Source organism: Musca autumnalis, unplaced genomic scaffold (assembly GCF_047663935.1).
Source record: "Musca autumnalis isolate F117 unplaced genomic scaffold, ASM4766393v1 scaffold_3, whole genome shotgun sequence".
In the NCBI taxonomy this organism is placed as follows: Eukaryota; Metazoa; Arthropoda; class Insecta; order Diptera; family Muscidae; genus Musca; species Musca autumnalis.
In genome coordinates this window covers 38876438-38903092 of record NW_027411866.1, presented here as the reverse complement: position 1 = coordinate 38903092, position 26655 = coordinate 38876438, and the positions used below count along the sequence as shown (strand labels likewise).

At 33.1% G+C, this 26655-nt stretch overlaps 2 long non-coding RNA genes across 2 annotated transcripts; one reads left to right on the top strand and one right to left on the bottom strand.

Annotated features, from left to right (window-relative positions):
- Positions 1-12076: 12076 nt before the first annotated feature.
- Positions 12077-25470, bottom strand: LOC141396992 (uncharacterized). The gene is made up of 3 exons (XR_012411293.1): positions 25451-25470; positions 12151-12265; positions 12077-12091 (listed from the first exon to the last, which is right to left on the bottom strand). It is a non-coding gene; the product is annotated as an uncharacterized lncRNA (long non-coding RNA).
- On the top strand, positions 15908-17961 carry LOC141398069 (uncharacterized). Its single transcript, XR_012411611.1, has 3 exons — positions 15908-16054; positions 16127-16278; positions 16350-17961. It is a non-coding gene; the product is annotated as an uncharacterized lncRNA (long non-coding RNA).
- Positions 25471-26655: the final 1185 nt, after the last annotated feature.

The window sequence follows — 26655 nt, the reverse complement described above, 5'->3', positions numbered from 1 at the left end:
TCTTTTGACGTGGTATCACTTTTTACTAATATACCGATCCACTTAGCTATTAAGAACATTATGGACAAGTGGGAAATCCTTCAACAACATACGACGATTCCAAAGAGAAGATTTCTGGGGCTTATGCAATTTTGTCTTATAGACAATAATTATTTCAAATACGAGGACAACATTTACAATCAGACGTATGGTATGCCTATGGGCAACCCCCTTTCACCAACCATAGCCGATATCATTTTAGATACTCTACTTGACAACGTAACTGGCGAACTCGAACAAAAAGGGATCCGTTTAAAATTAATTTCAAAGTATGTAGACGACATTTTTGCAATTGTGAGCGGAAAACATGTCGACATTATTCTACATTTGCTAAACTCCTACCACAACAAATTGAAATTCACTGTGGAGGTAGAAAATAAAAATCAGATACCGTATCTTGACATGAAGATTATACCAGAAAACGACTACATACGCATAGATTGGTACACAAAACCAACCGCTTCAGGACGGATGGTGAATTATTACTCAACACAACCGATGAACATAAAAATTAATACAGCCAATAACTTAATTAACAAAGTTTTCTATATATGTGATCCAAAATTCATTCCCAAAAATACATCTATAATAACAAACATCTTATTAAAAAATAATAATAAAATAAACAATGCAAGAAAGAAAACAGAAAATCAAACATATGAACCAAAGTAGCCCTTTTCCTTTACGTGCAAGAATCTTCAAGTTTTACAACTTTTTACTCGAAAAGCGTTCCTTTACTTCAGACACCATACAATTCATATGGAAGTAGATTACAACTTTTGCTACTTTTGCCAGTTTTACCATTTTCAAAAGTAAAGGAACAGACCAAGTGCAAACATGAAGATAATGCCAAAATACTTCTCAGCGTACCGTACGTACCCAATTTGACAGATACCATAATGTCAACAATCATAAATGACAACAACATAACTACAGCATACAGATCAAACAACACATTACAACAAATATTCTCGAGAAAGAAGAAAACGGACAAATATAAACTTAATGATATTGTTTACGAAATAAAGTGCAAAGGCAATGAAGAAGAAAAATGCAATAGAGTGGGGACTACGAAGAGAATGCTATGTGTGAGACTAAATGAGCATGACACCGATATCAAAAAAGGTAAAGAAAACACCGCATTATCTCAACATAGGAAACAGTGGGGACACAATGCAGACTTCGATAATGTGAAAATACTTGATAAGGAGAGGAAAGAGAATAAAAGATATATGTACTCTTGAAAGCCTCCGAATACAAGAGAGAATGCACATATCGATGAACACAAAGGAAGATAAGGACAATACCAAACTACAATATTCAGTCGCAATAAAATAAAAAGTACAACTCTGTGATATAGGATTAGTTTTTGCTGCAATATTTTTCGTTTATTTTAGTAATTATTATTATATTTATACAAAAATTTCTGTTGTGTTGTCCAGTTTTTTTATATTAATAACAACAAGTTACACAAAATGCAAAGAAAAAGCTAATTGTAAGTAAAAACTTTACTGTATCATAATGCACTTGAAACTAATGGGCCGATTCCGTACAGCGAGGCGAGTCGTGTCGCGTTGCCGAATGCAATTTTTCGATTCCGTATGGCAATATCGCCTGACGTCGTCAAATTTTGTCGCCGAAATGTTCATTTTCCGGCGACAACAAATTAGCTGTCGCCGTACATTTTTACTAACGAATAAAAATAAAATAAAAATAACTTGTTATCGACGATTATTTTCTATCGCTGTACGTAGTGCATTTTTTAAATTTTGTCACAGAGACGATAGACGACGCGACATGACTCGCCTCGCTGTACGGAATCGGCCCATAAATAAAATGTTCATGCCATAGGAATTTCAATAAAAAATGCTCCTGATGAAGTTGGAATAAAGCCAACGAAACGTTGAGTAAAAAATGAAATAAATTAGTTTTATTTTCATAAACTCTTGACCGAAAAAGTCCGTTTTACATATAAAAACACAGAAGAATAAATTACAACAACACGGTCATCACAAAGAATAAAGTAAAAATGTTATCGTAGTAAAAACTAGCAGCTACTTGCAGGTTCTGGAACAGAGCAATAACATTTTTGATAACATTAGGTCTGTACGATAACCCAAAAGTGTGTACAAAATTTGTACAAAATGCCTTTCGATAAGTCCATATTTACATTAGGCAATTTTCCTTGCGGCAATTGTCAGTTTGTCGGTGAGAGAGGGTGCTGAGTGGCAAAGGGTTACCATATGATTCACCTCTCTCTCATTCAAGCTGACAATTGCCTAATGTAAATATGGACTAACAAACTTGTAAAGTAAAAGAGAGCGAGACTGAGAACTTACAAGTTTTTGCAAGCAAAATTTTCCTTGTAAGAATTTCGAATGTTTTGTGGCGGACTTTGCAATTCTTGGCAAAAACATAAACAAAAATTTGGTTATTAAAATAATTACAAGATAAAAAAGAGAAGAGGTAACTAAATAAGTTATGGAAAACGACTTATGGGCCGATTCAGTACAGCGAGGCGAGTCATGTCGCGTCGTCTATCGTCTCTGTGACAAAATTTAAAAAATGCACTACGTACAGCGATAGAAAATAATCGTCGATAACAAGTTATTTTTATTTTATTTTTATTCGTTAGTAAAAATGTACGGCGACAGCTAATTTGTTGTCGCCGGAAAATGAACATTTCGGCGACAAAATTTGACGACGTCAGGCGATATTGCCATACGGAATCGAAAAATTGCATTCGGCAACGCGACACGACTCGCCTCGCTGTACGGAATCGGCCCATTATTTGGTAGTTTGTGATTATTATTTTATTTCTAAGGTATCAAATCCCAGAAAAAAGCGGGGCATCCATGAAGTAGGAGGAACACTATGTGGACCGCCAGCCGTTAATTTATGATATGGAAAGAGAATTATTTTTGTAGCAATGGATAATCAAATAATTTTCGTAAACAACCTTCGATTGTTAAATTAAATCTTATGCTTGGTTTACATTCGGCGTCGTTTCGTGATTTCGAAGGGGTTTCGTGATTTCGCGCGGAATCATGCACAATTTATCATGATTTCGCATACAAAAATGAAATCATCTCATTTCGTGATTTCAGCGAAATCAACATCGAAATCACAGTACACTTGATATACAACCCTGTTTTTGCCTAAAAAAGTACCAAAAGTTGCAACACTTTTCACGTATCACAATAAACAAGGTAGATGGTCAATCGCTGCAACAAAATATTTTAGTACCAATATTTGTAAACAATGTGAAAAAATATTAAATTGCTTTGTTACAATGATATTTTTCATTGTGTTCCCATACTTTTTTAATGGAAATGTTAGAAAAAAGAGCGAATTGTTAAAAATTGCTTCCCCATACAAATTTCTTAAAAAATACGGGAACGGAAAAATGACGAAAATTGCAAACACTCCAGCATAAATGTCAAAATCAACGTATCAGCTATCATATTAGATGCAATGATCATGCATGCTGCTAGTTTCTACTAGGCCAAAATTGTACGGCGCTATTTTTGTTTAAAGAGAAGTGCAAGTCTTGCTAGGAGTACGCGAACGCATTTTTAGCACTAAACGAAAAAACTATTGCAAGTACTAATATTGTACAGGTTCTGAGCACAACTTTTATCTATCAAAATTTATTATTATGATGTCTCAACGATAAAATCATTTTTTTATTTTTTCATTTGTTAGTACTATACACAATTAATACGATATATATGTACATAGATAATTTTACGAAAATTTTCCAAATAAAGTTGTAAAGTTCTATATTATCGTATATTTTTGATGATTAATTCAATTTACAACATCGTTTTGAAAATTCATGTTCGATCACCCAGCAAAATTTGACGGAAGGGGTTCTTTGCGATGACGTGATTTCATGTCATCTTTTGCATTGGTTCAAAGGAAGTTTTGGAAGATCCGATCTTTTCATTAGGATTTGAACCAATGCAAAGGAAGTCGTGAAAGATCCGATATTTTAATCAGCATTTGTACCCATTCCATCGATCCAATAGAGATGATGTTTGTGTTTTTATTTACACACCTGTTTATTTTCATTTTGGTATGTTCCAGTACTGCAAAAATCTACTAATTTTTACTATTTTTTCCGATAACATAAAGGAAAAACTGTTATCGTAGTAAAAATAAGTAGATTCTTGCAGTTTCTGGAATAGACCAAAGTTGTTAGAACTGTCGTCGTGATGTTGTCTTACATTTCCTGCATATCAAACAACTAAAACTTCTAAACAATTGGTATTATATGAAGTCCCAACCATCGAGCCTAAAATAGAATTGGACTGCACACATTGCTATTTTAAAAGTTCCCTTGTCTATTCTAAATCTGACATAGAATGAAATCAATCAAATCTCGCTTCTTGGAATTTGAAAAAAAAAGTCCGAAACGAAAAGGAACAAGAATCTGAAAATAAAGAAGAAACTACTTTTGGAAAGAAACAATTAAAAATAAATTAATTAAGCATAAATGGTGTTTTCCATAAAAACTCTCTCCTCCCCGTTCGTTACATTTTGTTCTTAGAGATCCCTAAAGCAAGCCGGGTTGTAGATCCCTACATATTTCCGTCACTTAACAAAAGAGTATAAATTACCAAAATGTTGTTATAAAATAACAAAATTATAAAATAAAAGTAATTTACGAAATAAAAATACTTAAAGGAGTGCATTTGGAGTCCATGTCGAAATCTGAACTGGTGATGGGAAGATAATTGAAAAAACCTTTTGTAAGATGAAAGAATATCAGTTGCGGAGAACGGAGGAAGTAATCTTTTGCGTTGCAGGTGATTACATTGCAATTTTGGATGTAAACTTTTGAAAAACTAAACTGATAAATTAATTGTAGTTATTTCATGAATTCGTTTGAATTAATAAAGAGTTTTGTTTTTCATGAAAAACATATTTCAATACAGCATTTCCATTTTCCAAACCATACGACGATTTCATGCCAAGGGGTTGGTTAAAATGACATGTCAAAGCATGGGTGAAAATGACGTGTCAAAGCATTGGTGAAAATGACATGTCAAATCATTGGTGGAAATGACATGCCAAAGCATTGGTGGAAATGACATGTCAACGCATTGGTTAAAATAACATGCTTAGGATCCAGAAAAGAACGTCATCTTTTGGGGTCCACGCTCATATAAAATTCATCGATGAAGATGCTAAAAAGATGACATGCTAGATCACTTGCACCCATGATTGAATGCCATCTTTGGCATCGAACATTTTGCTGGGCAGCTGCGCATATGCATCTACCTTGATCTTTGCGATATGTTTGAAATCAACAAAAAATAAGTGTAAACACCGGGGTGTATTTCAGGATTTTGTGAAATCCAGTGGATTTTGGAGCGCAAGTGTAAATTTGGCATTATCCGCCAAACTTCTTGTTTTTCAAATCAGCTGACTTCTTGGAAGTTTTTGCAAATTGCTGTTCCATAACATTCTGCAAATTTTTAGCTTCAAGACAGAAAATTAGGGGAGAAAAGTTACTGAGAACTTGCAAGTACTTTTTACTTTCGAAGTTATCGTATGTCCAATTTACATTAGCAACTTTTTCGTCATTTAGAGCTGTTTCGTCATTTATTTGCTAAAACAGGCAACTTTTTGCGTCATTTACCATACAAAAATTAATGACGATAGCTACGTCATTTATTCTAAACAACGCACGAAAACACCATACTTTTATACGCAACCCTGCTTTTTCGTCATAAACTACCAAAAAATGCAACTGTTTTATGATGTCTTTGTTTGTGTGTGTTGTAGAAAAACAAAAATACTCAAATGATGACAAAAGTGAAAATAAATGGTTAAAAAACTTGCAAAAATTATGTTTTTTTGTTTTTTGAATTAATTTAAGTTATTTGATACACATTTGTGTTGTGAAATTCCTATTTTTCTGAATAAATATATTGTGTGCGTGTGTTTGTGTTATTGTATAAGTTTGTATGTGCGATTGTGTGCGTAAGCAAATGACGCAAAAAAAACAGATGTAAATACACTTCATTTGATTCTAGGATTTCGTAAAACGAAATCATTTAATATGCATATGTAAATTGGACTGTACAGACCTACAGTGAATCACAGTCAAAAGTATCCACATTTCTTTCATTAAAACTGCGATTGTCTTATGCCAGACTATGAAAATTTTCATGTACATACGTGACAATGAGTTTATAGGCAAGAGTTGTGAAGGGGGTGAAACTCTGTACACAAGGTTCTGTAATCTGAAATTATTCTTTGTGTTTAAATTCGTAACTCTCAAACCAATGTAAAGCAAGGGAAATATCAACATTTTCATTTGATTTCATATAGTATGTGTGTGGACGTCAATGAAATATTAGAAGAAAATGACAAAGAGTTTTCAACGAAAACTTTCATAGTTTGGCATAAGACATTGCTAAGAGTTAATTAATGATAGCGATTTCATTCTTTTTATATTTTTACATTAGGGCCTCAAGTTAAATATAATAAAATAAAATTAACGAAATTCGGGTAAATTTAAGTAATAAAATAAAAATTGTTAAACAACATCGATTTCTACCTCACAGTGAAATGTATCCACTTTAAAAGTTTTTTGAAACAAAACGGATTTCTAACTAGGCGTTTACACCAGACAGTTTGTCTTCAAATACAACTCTGATTTACTAACACATGCATACATTTGTCGTTTGTCTCTCAGCTGTCCATCAGTTTTTCACAGACAGCCGGGTTGACAAATTTTTGACATTTTTGTGAAAAAGAAGTGAGATGATAATTCAAATGTGCTGAAAACAAAAGAATATGTACAAAACAAAATATGTGAATGGAAAACAAAAAGAAATCGGTGATTTTCATTCATAATTTTACAACTGTTTTCGCTGTTGTCTGGACGCTTACGTCACACAGGCAAGTTGTGGGATTTTGACAATCAATACATGAAGTCAACTGTCCTGTCATTTGTAAACGCAGGGTTAGGGTTTTAACACTTGGTATGACATTCTTCGTTATCCATTATAGCTTTTAGCCTTTCTGGCAAAGATTTAACTAAATTTTCGGTGGAAGATATCAGCATTTTTCCCCATTCTCCTTGTAAGGAATTTTTCAGGGTTCCTATACTTTAGATGTTATGACTTCTTATATTTGTCTCCATAATACTCCATAAATTGCCCATAGGATTCAAATCCGTGGATCGCGACGTCTGACCTTAAATAACGGCAATTAACCCACAAATATGTTCCTATTTTGCCTAAAAGATACCATGGACAACCACAGGCATTCGTTAAAGCAAGAAAATGTAAAATTTGTATTGCTTATTTTATAAATTTTACGGTAATATCAATATTTCACTGGTATGTACACTTTTTCCCTGTTATATTTTTAATTTTTATAGAATATACCGTTATTCGTATTATGGAACATATTTTTGTTATTTTAGTATTGTTTATTAGGGATACAAAATAGAACTATGTACTTGGATAAAAATGCTTCCCTATGCTAGGTTTACATTTACGAAATCCACTCGATTTCAACTGTCAATTCCATTGCTTAAACGTCAAATGAAATCGAATGGATTTCAGATGAGTTTTCATTTCCCTATATTCCAATACTGCGTTATATCTTAACTTGGAGTACTTCAATTGTTCAGACGTCAAATTTTGTGGCAAACGTTGTTACATATCTGATGGCCAAAATCCTCGACGGTGAAATGAGTAGAGCATGTTTCTAACCGAATATTTGGATAATTTTGTAACATGTACATCAATTGTCTGATAGTTGCAATAAAGCATCATCTTCCTTAAAAGGCTGTGTCTTGCAAAAATGTAAGAAAATTATTTAAAATTAGTATTTTCTCTCCGATCATATATCTTCTTTCGTTGAATATAATGCTTGTTTTACATTCGGCGTCGTTTCGTGATTTCGAATGCGTTTCGTGATTTCGCGCGGAATCAAGCAAAATTTATCATGATTTCGCATACAAAAATGAAATCATCTCATTTCGTGATATACAACCCTGATTTTGCCTAAAAAAGTACCAAAAGTTGCAACACTTTTCATATATCACAATAACAAGGTAGATGGTCAATTGCTACAACAAAAATTTTTAAGCATAGTACACACGGTCCAACAAAACTGACAGTCAACGTACTTTTACGGCAATTTTCTGGCAAATAAAAACTTTTTGTTAGCTAAAAATTTTTGAAATACAACATTCACGGTATAATTTAGTGATTAGGAAAGTAATTATTCAGCTAGACATTGATATTAACGAAATAGACCTCGATGACTGTCAGTTTTGTTGGACCGTGTGTACTATGCTTAAGTATCAAAATTTGTAAACAGTGTAAAAAAATATTAAATTACTTTGTTACAATGCTATTTTTCATTGTGTTCCCGTACTTTTTTAGTGGTAATGTTAGAAAAAAGAGCGAATTGTCAAAAATTGATTCCCATACAAATTTCTTAAAAAATACGGGAACGGAAAATGACGGAAATTATAAAAACTGCAGCAGAAATGTCAAAATCAACGTATCAGCCATGGTACAATAATTCTTAGGTAGGCCACAGCTAACAGCTGATTACAATTTTTTTTTTTGTTATGGCTTAATCTGTCAAAACCGTGTTGACATGCAGAGTTGATATTTATTATTGATAAAAAAAATCAACTCTGTTTTGTTTTCATTTCAACATTTCGTTCTTCTTCTTCTTTGTATACTCATCCGTTATCATTCATCAAAACAATTTTGACGTTTTAAGCCATAGCGACAGGGTTGTATTTTTTTGGCGATTCTCATACCTGGCCTACCTATGAATTATTGTACCATGGTATCAGCTATCGTATTTAGTAATATTTTGCAGGTTTCGAACACCGCTCAACGATAAAATGATTTTTTTATTTTTTTCATTTGTTAGTACTATACACAATTAATACGATATATAGATAATTTTATGATAATTTTCGAAATAATGTTGTAAAGTTCTATATTGTCGTATATTTTTGATGACTAATTCAATTTACAACAACTTGTTTTGAGAATTCATGTTCGATCAGCTGTGCATATGCATCTACCTTGGTTATTGTGATATGTTTGAAATCAACAAAAAAATAAGTGTAAACACCGGGGGGTATTTCAGGATTTCGTGAAATCCAGTGGATTTTGGAGCGCAAGTATAAACTTGGCATAAGATGCAGAAAAGGTATTGATTGGCTAATAACTTCTATTGCAGAATGTATTGATGGATTATAATCCATCCAAGGTTATGGCCGAATCATGGGCGCTATGAACTTTATATTATATATTTGAATACTGGACTATATAGTAGACACCCTAAGCATATCCGCATTGCCATATTGCCTATGACTTCCCCCGATGACGTAATTACAGCTTAAAATACTCAAAATATGCAATTTTTACAAGGCCCGTCGTATATTTTCTATATTTTTTGATATACAGTCAACCAAAAAAGTCTACATACACCCTACAAATCTCGGGTTTTAAGGGTAAGGAAGCATTTTTATGAAAATCCAAGTACATAGTTCTATCTCATATCCCTAATAAACAATATTACATACAACAGAAATATATTCCATAATACGAATAACGGTAAATTCTATAAAAATTAAAAAAATAATAGGGAAAAAGTGTACATACACCCAATGAAATATTAAGATTACCGTAAAATTTATGGAATAAGCAATACAAATGTTACATTTTATTTGTTTATCGAATGTCTCTAGTCGTCTATGATATATTTTAGACAAAATTGGAACATATTTGTGGATTAATTGCCGTTATTTAATGTCAGACTTCGCGTATAGCTCGTTAAGCGGACCCTTGCAGATTTCTTTGAGTTTTTCAGTCTAGTAGTTTACGAAACCCCAGAGAATATAGTGGGACTAACAATTTTGGGATCCAAGAGCGCTATGAAGTTTTTCTTGTGGATAATATATGCTCCTGAGCTTCGCTAAATATGCGAATTCCTGAGGTTTCTCATAAATTTTATAGTTTTCACAGCATTCCAAGGGTCAAATTACAAGCAAGAACCTTGGAATTACCTTGTAATACATTTTTGGACCTTAACTCAATCAGAAATGTACAACTTTATTATACAAACCCGCTCCTAAAGTTTCCAAAGTATCAAAATAAAAGCACCACCAAAAAATGCATGTAATTTGTATGAAATTTACACTGTTAACTAGTATGCTCTCGTATTATGATCGTTAGGGTCACTTGAAGCGCTATAAATGTGGGATACTTTTACATTGCTTATTCAATGGATGCTCGAGGATTGTACCAGACCTTATTACAAGGTAATTCGAGGGCTTCTGCGTGTAATTTGCCCCTTGGAATGTTGTGAAAACTATAACATTTAGGAGAAACCTCAGGAATTCGTATATTTAGCGAAGCTCAGGAGCATATATTATCCATAAAAACAACTTCAAAGCGCTCTAGGATCTCAAAATATTTAGTCCCACAGTATTTTCTGGGGTTTCATAAACTACTCAAAGATATCTACAAGGGTCCGCCTTAACGAGCTATAAGCGAAGTCTGACATTAAATAACGGCAATTAATCCACAAATAAGTTCCTATTTTGTCTAAAATATATCATAGGCAACCAGAGACATTTGATAAAGCAATAAAATCTAAAATTTGTATTGGTTATTCCATAAATTTTACGGTAATCTTAATATTTCATTGGGTGTATGTACACTTTTTCCCTATTATTTTTTTAATTTTTATAGAATTTACCGTTATTCGTATTATGGAATATATTTTTGTTGTATGTAATATTGTTTTTTAGGGTTATGAAATAGAACTATGTACTTGGATTTGCATAAAAATGCTTCCTTACCCTTAAAACTTGAGATTTATAGGGTGTATGTAGACTTTTTTGGTTGACTGTATACTCACCACAACTATTTCAAAAACGATTTGTATCGAGCGTACAACATCTCCTTAATATATTAATGTCGAAAAACCCACAAAAAATATTTGTTTGTATCCGAAAATAACGAAAGTCTGGGTTTAACTCGTAAAAACCGATTTTGAGCTATATCTCAAAAACAAGAGCTGATGGAGAAAAACCGGGACCGGGTTTGAAAATAACTCGCCGATTTCATCTAGAAACAACCGCAACTTCGGTTGAAACAAAAGTCGTGTTGACCAGTGTTATTGCTTCTATTAATTCTTCTTAATTTCTGAATAACATTATCATTCAAAATATGTTGTATTTTGAGAGAAACACTCTTGTAATCATAATAGCTTTTTATGTATTTTGATTTTATTTTTGATTTTATTTCGGATGATGCATTCGAACCGACTACATCGACCGAACCGACTGCATCGGCCAGGTTATTCATTAGGCCAATTGGACCTGGAATTATGAAATATTCCTGTAATATCTGCCAAAAGATTTACAGTAATAAATCCAACGCCAAAAAGCATGTAGCGTCAACACATGCTGTAGAAACAATAGGAGAAACAACAGCAGCAACAACATCCAGAATACCCACATGTGGTAAATGTTTTATGAGCGAGTTGGTATTAAAGAGGCATCAAAGAAGTCATGTGACTCCATTTGGATGTACACGATGCCCACAAAGATTTAACACTTTAATACAGTATTTTTATTTTATTTTTCATATTTTGTTTATGTTTATATTTTTGCAGATATTTGCAACATGTTCAAGAGCACAACAGTAGCAGTAAAGGGCTGTTTACACCATCTATCAATGTCATATGAGCTGCCATTTCTTTCACCCATTCGACATTCTCTATGTTTGTCAAAATTGACGTCATCCATACAACTTTCAATTTGTGCGTTCATACCTGCAAGTGTTATTTTCGTATGACATAACCTAAAAATATAAAAATAGCTGTTTTTGTCATTATTTACATTTATTGTTGAGTTGCAATTTTGCGCACATTTTAATTTTGGTTGTAGGAAACTGAATTGGTAGAATTGGTGTTTGGAGTTATAGAGGCATTCATGATTTTGCCACCAAACAAACATTTCAAAGACTGCTTCTTTCGACCAATCGATCTGAAAATAACATTATAAACGCCATTTATTTACTTTACTGAATATTTAAATATACATACCTTTCCATTTTCTTTTTTAAAAGATTTTGTTTTTCATTTTTTGTTTGAGAATGTCAGAAAACAGCTGATAAATTTATGTTTACATACGAGAATGCCGTATCAAATAGAGCGCTCCCTAAATGAAAAATTTACATATGAGTTGCCAAATCATTTTGATAGATGAAAATTTTCATAGTGGTTACACTGTGTACAACATTCGCAGGTAGAAAATTTGGCATCTCATACGACATTGATAGATGGTGTAAACAACCCTTAACAGTAATAATAACAGTAACAGTAGTAATAATAATAATTCTCTCTTTAAGGATATGGTATTTCCTCCATAAATTTATATTATTACTAAAAGTATAAATATAAATAGTAAAAATAAGCAAACAAATACTGTGCATAATTAAGATTAAAAAAAGGATTCTAAATTGACTTTTAATGCCCGTAATTTCTAGCCCTAGGTAACCGGGTAGGTAGCTACCTATTAGTTGTCTTTACCTACGCGTTTGGTAATTTCTACGTGCCATTTACCGAGGCGTGTAAATTTTGAAAACATGTGGTAACACTGGTGATTCTCATTCATGATTTCGTAAAAACATTGCCACATATAAGTGTTTTACAATTTTTAACACATTGGCAACGATCAACCAGGCAAAATCCTTAGTGTAAGTAACACGGCCGTTTTCGACCCTATGGATTGAAATTATGAAATGTTGCTTACACGGGGGATATCTATGAACACGTAGATAACTACCCGTAGAAAAACTTTTCTTTTTATGCCCGTAATTTCTACGGGTAGTTATCTACGTGTTCATAGATATCCCCCGTGTAAGCAACATTTCATAATTTCAATCCATAGGTAACGTTACCGGGTCGAAAACGGCCGTGTTCCTTACACTAAGGATTTTGCCTGGTTGATCGTTGCCAATGTGTTAAAAATTGTAAAACAGAATTAAAAAGAAAAGTTTCCGTAAGGAGGTATACAATTTATGCCCGTAATTTCTACGGGTAGTTATCCACGTGTTCATAGATATCCCCCGTGTAAGCAACAGTTCATAATTTCAATCCATAGGTAACGTTACCGGGTCGAAAACGGCCGTGTTACGTAGAAATTACCAAACGCACGTAGAAATTACCAAACGCGTAGGTAAAGATAACTAATAGGTAGCTACCTACGCGGTTACCTAGGGCTACAAATTACGGGCATTAAAAGTCAATTTAGAATCATTTTTTTTATCTTAATTATGCACAGTTATGCACATTATTTGTTTGCTTATTTTTACTATTTATATTTATATATTTATACTTTTAGTAATAATATAAATTTATGGAGGAAATACCATATCCTTAAAGAGAGAATTATTATTATTACTGTTACTGCTACTGTTGTGCTCTTGAACATGTTGCAAATATCTGCAAAAATATAAACATAAACAAAATATGAAAAATAAAATAAAAATACTGTATTAAAGTGTTAAATCTTTGTGGGCATCGTGTACATCCAAATGGAGTCACATGACTTCTTTGATGCCTCTTTAATTCCAACTCGCTCATAAAACATTTACCACATGTGGGTATTCTGGATGTTGTTGCTGCTGTTGTTTCTACAGCATAGCCGACCAAGAAGAGCGAGCGCTTAAATTGTTTATGTGTGGGTAAAATTACACTGACAGAACAGAACAGGGTGATGATTTTCATATTGAGTATGAAATGAAAAACACAGGAAAAAAGTTGTCACGGCGTGTTAGCGTTCAGAGCCAAACATAGTGGTGGGTGTGTGGGTTCGAATCGTCGGCTTTCCTTTTTCATTTGCATTGTAGATCATAAAAAAGCTCGATTAATAAATTAAAAAAAAATTAATACTAAAAATGATCTTCGCCTAAAAAGGCAAAATTTTCAAATAGAAAAAATATATTGTTGGCGCGTTCGCTTTGTATGACTAATACTATGTTTACATTTACGAAATCCACTCGATTTCAACTGGATTTTACATTGCTCAAACGTCAAATGAAATCCAATCGATTTCAGATGAGTTTTCATTTGACGTATACACAAAGGAATTGACATATGAAATCAAGTGGATTTCGTAAATGTAAACATAGTATAAAATTAAAAATAATATACAGTGAATCACAGTCAAAAGTATCCACTTCAGTTTCTTTTATTAAAACTGCGATTGCTAAGAGTTAATTAATGATAGCGATTTCGTTCTTTTTTATATTTTTACATTAGGGTCTTAACTTAAAAATAATAAAATAAAATTAACGAAATTCGGGTAAATTTAGATAAAAAATAAAAATTGTTAAATAACATCGATTTCTACCTCACAGTGAAAATTATCCACTCATATTAAGATGGATATAAATTTTTTATTGTTGCATTGCAGACGAGGCATTCTGCGTCATTAAAAATATTAATACAAAAAATTATTTTCAAATTCTTCCCTCCACATATTTGCTGTACAACTGCAAAATCTTTTCAGTGTACCCAAAAAAAAACTAATAAAGCGGCATCAACCTGCTTGCATGACATTCAGTACAAAACTGAAGTAAAAAAATCAAAACATTTGCTCTCTTAAGGGTTGTTTACACCATCTATCAATGTCGTATGAGATGTCAAATTTTCTACCTGCGAATGTTGTACACACAGTGTGACCACTATGAAAATTTTCATCTATCAAAATGATTTGGCAACTCATATGTAAATTTTTCATTTAGGGAGCGCTCTATTTGATACGGCATTCTCGTATGTAAACATAAATTTATCAGCTGTTTTCTGGCATTCTCAAAAAAAAAAATTGAAAAACAAAATCTTTTAAAAAAGAAAATGGAATGTTTTGTATGTATATTTAAGTATTTAGAAAAGTAAATAAAGGGTGTTTATACTGTTATTTTCAGATCGATTGGTCGAAAGGAGCAGTGTTGGAAATTATTGCTTTGTGGCCTCTATAACCCCAAAAACCTATTCTACCACAACAAACATGCTAGATATTCATTTTCCTTCAACCAAAATTAAAAATTTGCGCAAATTTGTAACTCAACAATAAATGTAAACAATGACAAAAACAGCTGTTTTTATATTTATAGTTTTATGTCATACGAAAATAACACTTGTAGGTATGAACGCACAAATTGAAAGTTGTATGGATGACGTCAATTTTGACAAACATAGAGAATGTCGAATGGGTGAAAGAAATGAAAGCTCATATGACATTGATAGATAATGTAAACAGCCCTTTACTTTGCGTTCGGGTCGCGTGTGTGTGATTTGCAGAAAAACTTCGTAACCATATCAATACCAACGAACGGGTTTGTTCTACAGCATGTGTTGACGCTACATGCCTTTTGGCGTTGGATTTATTACTGTAAATCTACTGTAAATCTTTTGGCAGATATTACAGGAATATTTCATAATTCCAGGTCCAATTGGCCTAATGAATAACCTGGCCGATGCAGTCGGTTCGGTCGATGTAGTCGGTTCGAATGCATCGTCCGAACCGAATGTATCGTCCAAACCGACTGCATCGGTTTCCATATACAGTTAGTCAACTTAATTATTGCAAAACCAAAATTATTACAAAATTGGAAATAAAACATCATTTTATTGGTATCATGGCAGAATAAGAAGGTAATCTCATTTGAAAAACCGTCCTTGAGCTGCCAAATACAACCATGCATTCAAAACGAAATGAAAGTTGTTTTTGTTATTGTATGTCACAACAATAACAACATACTACTGTTTGTTTACATTTTAAAAATAATATTTGCAACAAATAAATTTTAATTAAGTGATGATGCGACAATCTTTGACACAATTTCGGGAGAATGCGTATTAAGTTTTTTTTGGCGCGTCTCTTGGTTAATTTAATTCAGGGCTGCAGAATGCAATAATTGTTGGAAAATTATCAAGAAAGATGGTAAGCAGCGTGCAAAAAGAATTTCTGTGAAAAATCCCTAAAAACAATGTTTTTCTCTATCACGGTCCTCAGGACACACTTGGAAAACAATTAACAAAAGGAGGAAAACAACATTTGCCCATCCGTGATGTCAACAAATCCACCAATTGATTGTCCTGATACCAAAAGATTTTAGGCAACCAACAACAAGCATAATGCGCATTATGCTGACAGCAAACAAGCCGGTAAGTAAATGGGTTGGAGTGATGATGAATTGATTTAAATTCATATGTTGAATGTGTGTTCCTTGTTATAGGTCACCAAACCTCTACGGAATCTTGGCAAACTCGTCGTGCTCTGATCAGTTGGTTTTGGAAACACATGCCTTGATGGTGGCCTCTACTGAAGATCTGGACTGAAATCCAAAAGGTGAAGAAATACCAAAGATTCCGTGCTGGCCGAAGTACCATACGCGTCGTGGATCCCTTATCATGTACAACAATGATGAAGGTTTTTTTGCAAATATGGTTCCACCCACATTGAAGAACCTTCCTCATCCCAAGATTGCTAACGCCGATTAGTATAGCATTTTTAAATCTGAAGAAATCCGCAGGTACATCGGCCGTGTTCGTCGTCTCAATCCAATGTCAATTGAAGTGGCTAAGAACTACTTTGCTGTTGTTGCCAGTAAAGCTGCTGCCAACAGCGCTAAAATGTTACAGCAGGTCTTTGAAACTAGAAGAAATCCGCGCAACACCCCCCACCACCCCCAGAAGATGTACACTTTTGAAATTTTATAAACATTGTTAGAATATTATATATTTTAATGCAGCAAAACGTATGTCTTTTTGTAATATTTAAGAATATGTATATAAAACTAACTTAAGTTTTGCAGCCTTATCTGTTTACAGCATATATTTCCTAGGAAACCAACATCTATGAATGTTTGGTTTTTAAAAAAATAAAAACTTCCCAAGGAAAAAAATACGATATTGTAGTCATGATTATAAACGCTGCATCTAACTTGGGTAGCCATTTCAAGAGTTATCGTGCCAAACAGCCATTTTAGTTTGTCACCATAGGATTTTTTGAGATTTGGGTCATTAGGAACCATGCCCATGTTTGAGAGAACTATTCCGATGTGCTAGTGTTGGACCAATGATGTCACTGGCTGACTTCCGGAACGTCATTAAACTTTGTAAAAGTACTTTCTAATGCACACCGTTGGAAAAACTACGCCAGTTTTCTACCTATTGATCATTTTGTATGTTTATTCTGCGTTTCAAAATCGCATCAGTGTCGTCTTGGATTGCAATACTTCGCATTAATTCTGTATCACAGCGATATGAATAGGATGTTTGACGTTAACAAGGCAACTCACTATAGGGAAGTAAGCCACTCTTTCAATTTTTTTGACCACCAGCCATTTATATCGGTCGCTATATGATTTTTTAAGCTTTGAACAAATATGCATGGACTTGATCACGAAACACATCATATCACTGCAAACAGGACCACAATGAATTTATAAACTATTCTCGAACAGCCCTTAAGAAGAAACTTTGTGTGCAGGTACTCGAAGGCCTTAATCTGTGTCTGGAAAAAAATATTGCGAGGATTAATTTTTGACAAAATCTGTTGATCCGGTCGTAAGCTATCGTACGCACCACTTTAGCGAAAATCTTTGAACTTTTATGGGGGAAGAAGTTAAAACTCTCCCCCACTCTCGAAATTGATTAAAAATTTGAAAAAATAAGACGAAGACCGATATTTGGACCACATCAGCAGATCCGTTCGAGATTTATCCTTCAGACGGGTGGACAGACAAGACATATTTGGCTCCAAGTTGTCTGAAAATTTTAAATTTAAAAAATTGAAATTAAATTGGTTTCAGATTTGAAATGTAAATAAACCTGACATATGTATGTTTTAACATATACATACAAAACTTGTCAAAATCATTTTGTCAATGAAGGGACGGCAAAGCGAATACAACTCTGTGAGCTCTGAGCGTGAGGTTACCTTGTATCATTGTATCATGTATTGGTATAAATAAATATCATTTTTAATATTTTTGTTAACAGTATAATTCTTACAGATGTTTATTAATATAATAAGATAAAAAAGGAGCTAAATTTCACTAAACATTTTCTTAAAATTAACAAAAATGGAAACAACTCATTATTTGCACTGTCAACTAAAGAATTGCAAAATTCACAACTTTTCAGTCTTTTACGGTATTTTTCGAAAAGTTGGTTCTAATATTTCGTATGCCCACATTTGGCATCAAACCAGCTTGTAAACGTATCTGAATTTAATAAATAAGTTTCGTAATGTCATATTCCAATTGTATTTTTTGGCATTCTTCTTTATTGCATTTTATTTAGTCCCCCAGGTTAGTGGGCGGCCTATTCCCGACTTTTTCCTTCAGGTGTACCCATGAATTGTCGATGGGGTTAATACCTAGACATTGGAACGGGGTGTAAATGACTTTGGTACAGTTGTATAACAACCAAGTCCTACATAAATTAGATTAATGCTTAGGTGTGTTGTCTTGGTAGTACTCATATTGCAATTTGTTTGAATTTTCAGGGCCAACAGGCCTAAATTTCTTGACGCTTTTGGTTAAATCATGTTTTGAAATATCTAAATAGACTTCCTCTGTCATTGTTTCCTCCAAAATCTGGATTTTACAAACGTCACTGCTTGGTATACAACCCTATACCATAAATGACAGTTTTCCGAACTTTACGGTAATACATACCATTTTTGTTTTCCGTGGCTGTTAGGGGTTTTCGCAACACTTTTTGAGACCCATCGTGATAGTACAGCATAATTTTAGTCTCATCAGAAAATATAACGACATGCCGATACTAAAGATGGCGTGAAAAGTTGTCTGTAACAAGTCTGAATTGGTTCTATATATTGTGCTGGGAGGGCAATGGTTTTTACTTAGTCACTCGTGATAAGTGCTTGCTATTATGTATCACTTTTCTGGCTTTTCCATGTGACACACTTACTCCAAAATCATTTTTATTAAAAAAAAAATCAATTTTCTGGTGCTGCTTTGGGCTCTTTCGTCACTTTCTTTAATCATTCTCCTGTCAATTCGTGTGGTTACTATTTTGGGTCTGCCATATAACGCCTTCAGTTTGAGGCTGGCTTCTTTCTCGGTGCGGTAAATGATGTTGTATACACTTCTCAGGTTACGAGAGGTGACTTTAAGTAGTTCTCTTTCGGATTTACCATTATTATAATTGGAATAGACCAAATGTAGCCTATTTTCCGTAACCGTATACCTGACTTTCTCTTTTTCTGAATATACTGTCTGTGTTACACACACAAAAATTAATTTATGATCAAAAATTATGGATCTACATGTCCATATACCATAAAAGTCATAAAATTCCTTAATTGGAAAAAATAGCGGGGAAAATCCCACTATTTTATTGCATGTTCATTCGTTTTGCAATTATTTAGTTGACACCACAAAAACCAGGTACCTATCCATTCTGCCCGTTGTTTTTGTTATTTTCGACCGATTTCTGCATTTATGGGCTTGATGTTGTCATTAACAGGTAAATCAACAGATATTTACAAAAAGAACAACATTATTTAAAGAATTTCTTGTAGTAATTCCTAATCCAATATCTAAATTTTTAAATATTCATCATTTGCAATAATATAGTTGACTAACTGTATGCCGGTGACGTTTCTGTTTGTTGCTGCTGTTGTTGTTCTGTTTCCTGCTGTTGTTGTTCGATATATAACTCATTTGTTTCTGGTTGCGTTTGTTGATACAGCTGTTGCTGAGGTGACGATCCCTGGCCGATAACTCGGGTCGTTCCGTAACAAAGATCCGATCGTCGTGGGAACGTATGCTGTTGTTGTTCTGTTTCCTGCTGTTGTTGTTCAATATATGACTCTTTTGTTTCTGGTTGCATTTGTTGCTGCTGTTGTTGTTTTATTGTCATATAAATTGTTTCCCATATTGATATGTCAGTTTGGGTGCCCTTGTCTGCCGTTTCTGTCACCGCCTGTATTCCTACAGTAGCAGTAGTAGCTAAAATTAAAATGAAATTGGTAGCCAGGAAAGCTGCTTTAAATGGCCAAAATTATATTTACTATGTCGAATTCAGGCAAATTTTATATTTTTTGTACCTAAAGTCGACATCAGCAAAAATTGCACAATTATAAATAGTTGATAGTTTCTGCTCGGCCAAAATTGTCTGACAGAATAACAAATAAGCTAGAAATTAAGTCTATGAAAATATTGAATATTTCATAAAATCTTTCATATTTTACTAAAAACATACAGTATGCAAAGTTCATATTCGTACACCCCTAAAAAATGAATAAAATCGTTATTAATTCCATATTTTATGTGCAAATATGAAATAATTGATAGGAGTTACCATAACGAAGAAAGATTTAAGAATAACAAAACAAATTTTTAATTTATTCCGTCATTTAGGTATAGATGGCGCCTGTGTGGGTGGCAAAGTTCGTATTCGTACACCTATAAACACTATATAGTTGGAGTTTTTAAGGATTTTCAAAGCAAAATACCGCACATTTTTGTTCTTTTCTTCTTTTGGAATGCCTCTGCTATAAAAATATGTAAAAATAACGCTAATTTTATTAAAAATTTTGCATAAATAAAAAGTAGGACGAATATTTGAAATACTTAAGAAAAATGTGCTAGATATGATTAACTATTGCAATTTATTCCCGAATTTTGGACGAAAATAGCTAATAGCAGTCCTTCTGTAACAATATTCGAGGTCTAATATGAAAATAAATGTTGCCAGCGTTTGGAAATGCAAAGAGGTAAAGTAAACACATTTTTCGTTTTTACTTGGTGAAAATCGCAAGTTTTGTTTTATATTTGACATTAAATGTATTGAAGTTTTAGAATACGGGTTCGAAAATCATTTTATGACAAGACATATCGGAAATTACGAGGAATACTAAATTTTTAAGGAAGAAAATTTGCCCGAAAATAATGCCTTTCTTCAAAAGGTAACCCCACGTTCTTTCCTGGACAATTTACTTCATTCTTTTGACATTTTTGTACTCATTTTGGATCCTTCGGTAAAGAAATATGATTTTCAAGAAGTAAAAACCATTATTTTCGCAATAACCTCGTTCATAGTAAGTGTAGAATTTCAGTCGTACGCAGACAGTATGAAAACTTGTACAGTTTCATTTTTCTTCATAATTTCTCACAGTTTTCGACATAAAATGATTTTCGAAACCGTATTCTAAAACTTCAATACATTTAATGTCAAATATAAAACGAAACTTGCGATTTTCACCAATTAAAAACGAAAAATGTGTTTTCTTTACCTTAGCGTTCCTTTACTTCAGACACCATACAATTCATATGGAAGCAGATTACAACTTTTGCTACTTTTGCCGGTTTTACCACTTTCAAAAGTAAAGGAACAGACCAAAATTGTGTAAAAACTATACGATTTTTTGTGCAAATCTCTTGCTATAGGTCCTTACAACAATTAAGAATTAACTACTACTTGGGGTGACAATGAAAGTATTGCAACCATAAAATGTTTGCAAATTTTTGCGGTCATTATGCATTTTCATGATTTTTATTACTTTTGCTGCTAATAATAGACTAACAGTACCCAGCAAAAAGTTTGCATCCGTTGATGCAGTTAAATCACTAGTACAATTGCCGCTGGAGTACATCTTTTCCTATGAATTCACCTATGAATTTTACAAGAGAGCGCGCAGCTAGGATGCACTCCATTTTGTTTCCACGGCACACAGCTAGGATGCGCTCCATTTTCGATCCAAATCACAGCCTTTGATGTAGTGTTTTGGATTGAATTTAAATGCAGTCTAAAGATGGTAAAAAATGCAAGCCATTGCAAATATCCCAAAATAAATAAAATACATTTCTTATTTGTGTAAAACAAGAATATTAACTTTATTACATTAACACATATTAACTTTATTACATTAACACAAATTATAAAAATGCTCCATTAAATTTAATCGTAATTGAAAAAAATAGGCTTGCTTGGCTGGGTATCTTTAAGCGAGTGCTTCAAAACTGTATCGAGCTGAGTGCATTTTTCATACCTCCGTGTGGACTGCATTGAAAGATGTATTGAAATCATAACTCTGCTTTGCACTACTTCCACACTTTTTTGCTGGGTATTGAATGTAATAAAGTTCAGTGATAAATGCCGTCGTGGAGGGCCTTCAGACAGGTAAAAAACGCATGGGACCATATTAACAATAAACCATAACGAATCGGCCACAGGCAAGTATGTAAAGAATGAATATTTGACTCAATATGTATTGTAGGATAGTGGAACAATGCAAAACAGTCCGATGTTGGCTTTGAAAACATCGAAATACCTCTGGAAAGTATATGGAAAAAATTTCCACCAGTGTAGTATTTTCTCTCTCTCAATGGTATTGATATGATTTAATTTTTACTAAGTGGATAGATATTATACCCCGGTTACACTATTGATGGTTAACCCACTGGGTTTAATAGATCCAGTGGGTTAATCTTTGCTGGTTACACTTAGCTTTTCGAGGATATAAACTGTCAGCTGATGTTTGTTTACGTATACATACAAAATAACTAATAAAGTCGTGTGTTACACTTTTACAATTTCTCGTATGAGATATCGTCCCCTCTTTGCTCATATTGGTATATTTTACACACAGGGATACATTTTTGTGTCATGGTATCAATCGTACTTTTTGCTAAAAACGTGTCGTCTAATGAAAAAAAAAAAATAATTTTATGACGTCTAAATAACTTTAGATTTATTAACTCCATAAAATCTCATGCGACCAATCGTAAACGTGTAAAACACGACAAACTCTGTTGCAAAAACAGTTGCAACTTTTGGTACTTTTTGAGTAGAGTTGGATTTTTTTTGCACAAATACCGAATACAACACTGTATTTTTGGTGGATTTGTGCCGGATTTAAAATAAACCCAGCCGTGAGAGGATTTAATTTTTGTATGGAAAATCTGGTCAGATTTGACCAGATTAAGCAATAAAACCTCATGAAGTGGGTTAATAGGCCGTTTATATATAACAAGGTTAACCCAGTGGGTCTGGGTTTCAAATGTCATTTCCATTGTATATACTTCAAACAAATCCTCATAAAGAAGGTTAACCCTGCAAAAAACTATAATATAAACGCCGTATAACCCGGCAAAAAGCTGTAGTGTAACCGTGCTATTATCCTCTGATATAATAAATCCAAAAAATTTCGCCAAAACCAATAAAACCAATCAAATATGGAAATTTAACCGCTACTGGAGAAGCTGGAATACTGAATATTTGGGTACTATATTCTTTACCATGGAAAATAGTATGCGAAATTGGCTTCACGGATATAATAATGATTGGGAAGACATCCCCACTGACATCATTAAGAAATATTAGTCTGAAAGTCAGAAAAATCGATCCCGAAAGCTCAAGCAAAGTCAACTACCACCATTCCAAAGACCAGATTATGACATGTTAATCTTATTTGTGTAAATTTCCAATGTAATATAACAAACCCAAAACTCTTAAATACATCGGGCCAACATCCTGATATCAACCCTCATAAAATTGTTGGGTCCAATTTAACAAAAAAAAACTTAAAAAAGTATCCTCCAACGGAGGATTAAGATTTGCTAAAAATTGGGGAACCAGTATCCTTAGAGTGAAACATACCGAGCCTTAATTTTTGGTTTAACTAAGCTCATTAATGCTCCAATGAATGTCCAAATTGGATAGACAGCTCATTAAGGAACCCACCTTTGATAATTCTCGAAGAAACCATCGATTTGATAGTGTTTGCAATACTTTTATTGTCACCCCAAATATTAGTTAATTCTTATTTTTGACCGTATTTTTATAAATCACAACTAAACTTAGCATATTTTGACGGAATATTGTTGTTAGGACCTATAGCAAGAGATTTGCACAAAAAACCGTATAGTTTTTACATAATTTCTTGCCATAAACGAACAATTAATATGAAATTTTCTACAATTTTGGGTTTTGCAATACATTTGTTGCCTAACGGTATGTACAGTATGCAAAGTTCATATTCGTACACCCCTAAAAAATAAATAAAATCGTTATTAATTCCATATTCTAAAACTTCAATACATTTAATGTCAAATATAAAACTAAACGTGCGATTTTCACCAAGTAAAAACCAAAAATGTGTTTACTTTACCTAAGCCCGGATTACGTTTCTTTGCATTTCCAAACGCTGACAACATTTATTTTCATATTAGACCACGAATATTGGTACAGAAGGACTGCTATTAGCTATTTTCGTCCAAAATTCGGGAATAAATTGCAATAGTTAATCATATCTAGCACATTTTTCTTAATTATTTCAAATATTCGTCCGTCTTTTTATTTATGCAACATTTTTAATAAAATTACCGTTATTTGTACATATTTCTATAGCAGAGGCATTCAAAAAGAAGGAAAGAACAAAAATCTGCGGTATTTTGCTTTGAAAATCCATAAAAACTCCAAATATATAGTGCTTATATGTGTACGAATACGAACTTTGCCACCCACACAGGCGCCATCTATAGGTAAATGGCGGAATAAATTAAAAATTTGTTTTGTTATTCTTAAATCTTTCTTCGTTATGGTAATTCCCATCAATTATTTCATATTTGCACATAAAATATGGAATTAATAACGATTTTATTCATTTTTTAGGGGTGTACGAATATGAACTTTGCATACTGTATAAGCTTCACGTTTGTTGCAACATCTGAAACCATCAAAAGAAAGCACGCATAACCTTTCTTCTTCGGGTTTTTGCGCTAACATGTTTTGTACAACTGCTGTAACTCTTTCGTTAAAAGCCACTAGAACATTTGAGAATCGTCCTTCCAAAGTTTCAACTGGTGGGAGTTGAAATTGCTGCATATTCTGTTATTCGATTTATGATTTTTTCGATGTTAACAGGAATAGCATCATTGCAAGATCTATTTAAAAGGTCACGTAAGTAGCACAACAACAACACATTTTTGGCGGAAAATTCTTCAATATGTCAAAATGTTTGTTTACGTTTTCATACAATTTATTCACAATAACAAAAAATTTGACATATTGAAACCAATCAGCTGGCCGTTTTACGCCACCTTATAATTTCATCATGCATCATTGATTTTGTTTCTTCTTCACTATAACTAGAAGGAATTTTCGAACTAATAATGTTTGCGAAAATTCTGGCACCACTATGTATTGGTACCTCTTGTGCAGGTTCTGCAACCTCGGCTACATGTTCTGCAACCTCGGCTGCAGGTTCCGCAGCAAATTTTCAGCACACTCTCAAATAAAAACCAAACAACGAAAATACGTTTATTTTATTTTTTTTTTTAATTTATAAAAAAAGGCATACCTCTTCCAAAAAAAAGAAAAATACTTTTCTTGCAGGAGTTTTAGCACCACACCTTCCGCAAAAAAAACGAAAAATACTTTTCTTGCAGGAGTTTTAGCACCAAACACGCAGCAAATTTTCAGCACGCTGTTAAATAAAAACCAAACAACGAAAATACGTTTAGTTTCTTTTGGTATAAGTAAAGAGGTAGATTTAAAGATTTAAATGAAAAAATCTATAGAACCCTTGTTTTTCTTGAATTCTTACAACTTCAAAATAAAAGCAACAAGTGGGTTTGTTTACAATGCATTTTTTGAGCATTTTATAAAAAACGCGACAAATGAATTAAGAGTTAAGTTTTCTCCACATAATCGAGTTGTGAATATGATAAACCGATTGTTTCAATGAAAATCTCACCAATTTCTTCCATACAAATGGTCTAAAAACAATTTTAAAAATCATTGAATTCGATTGTTTTTAAAATTGTTTGGCATATTATTCAAACACCACACATACATACACAGTTTGTTTATATTGTTTTGAAGTTTTAGGCTAATGATAAGTTTACATTTACGAAATCCACTCGATTTCAACTGTCAATTCCATAGCTCAAACGTCAAATGAAATCTCATCTGGATTTCATTTGACGTTTAACCTATGGATTTGACAGTTGAAATCGAGTGGATTTCGTAAATGTAAACCAAGCATTACCTTTCTTATTAAACCATGGGATGGCCGTCCACATAGTGATCCTCCTACTCCATGGATGCACCGCTTTTTGCTGGGATTTGATAACTTAGAAATAAAACAATCATCACAAACTACAAAATAAGTTATTTTACAAAATAAGTTACAGTCAGGCCTCGATTATCCGTTATTGTCGGGACCGGAAGCACTACGGATAATCGATTTTCCCGGATAATGGAGGCAATGCTTTAGGCAGTTTTTTTAAACTATTTTTAAATAAAAATGGCATCATATTATACATTAATATGAACATCTGCAATTTTTATTAATTTTGTTATGGTAATCCACCCAATTTTAGAAGGATACATAATATCATCATCCTCAGATTCATCTGAATTGACTTTGTCCCATGGTTTTTGTGATACCATAAATACACAAATTGTGTAATACGGGAGAATTTCCAGTTCTCGTTTGCTTACCTTTTGTTTGCTTAATCAAATTAATTGGAAAGTGCGTTTTTACTCCCGGGTAATGAAGTT